Source organism: Stegastes partitus, unplaced genomic scaffold (assembly GCF_000690725.1).
Source record: "Stegastes partitus isolate 25-593 unplaced genomic scaffold, Stegastes_partitus-1.0.2 Scaffold1154, whole genome shotgun sequence".
In the NCBI taxonomy this organism is placed as follows: Eukaryota; Metazoa; Chordata; class Actinopteri; family Pomacentridae; genus Stegastes; species Stegastes partitus.
This window is the reverse complement of record NW_007578885.1, coordinates 41163-42198: the sequence shown is the minus strand read 5'-3', so window position 1 is coordinate 42198 and position 1036 is coordinate 41163.

The window sequence follows — 1036 nt, the reverse complement described above, 5'->3', positions numbered from 1 at the left end:
CATAACTGTGTTTTGCTATACAGCAGTGGCGGCTGGTGAAAATTTTTGGTGGTGGTGGGAGCAGTCTGCAAATGACTTTTTATTTAAAACCTGGTCAAAGGTAAACCATTTTCTTATCGATAAACCGTATGATTTACTGATGTTCCCTAAACGCCCCATACATGCTGTGTAGCTGCTGTTTGGTGGCTGTGGTGTGCACCGACCGGTGTGCGAACAAAAATGACTTTAAATATAATGAACTAGGGTGTTCTCATGTCAAATTTGTCCAAGGTTAAACCCAGTTACATGAATTCTACACGTGCTGTTTTCTACGAGCCGTCTTTTCTCTACTGACAGCAGGCCAACGCATTAAGCCAGGGGTGTCCAATCCTGGTCCTCGAGGGCCACAGTCCTGCATGTGTTAGATGTTCCCCTCTTCCAACACACCTGATTCAAATGATCAGGATCGTTATCAGGCTTCTGCAGAGCTTGATGATGAGCTGATGGTTTGAACCGAGCTGCGTCCCGTGAGAAAGTCTGCAGCTGCCAATCAGAGCCCAGGCCAAGGTCACGTGATCATGAAAAGTTTTCCGAGCTGCATACACGCTCTTGTGGCCGCGCCCCGCATCCAGGAAGTGTAAAATTAGTAAACACACAGTGAAGACTTATATTCAATCTGTTAATAATACAAATATTGTTAATATGTCAAAATAATATGAACGTTATTATTAATTGTATTATTTTGTTATAATTAATTACAATTTAATTTTACGTTTGAGAACTACTTTTTATCTGGACATTAGTAGTGGGAGGCGCCCTGCATTAACCAGCCGCCACTGCGATACAGATATACAGTATATTTTCATAAGACGTTGTACAGCCTAAATGTTTCCCCTCTCCAGTAATCATGATAATAAACAATATTTAGAAATGACAAGCATTTTGAAAATATGTGTATTCAGTTCCTAGCAAAGAGTTAGATAAGATATGTACCGCTGTCAAGTCTAAATACTGAAGCTTCAGCCAAGTGATGGTTAGCTCAGACTGAAAACAGGAT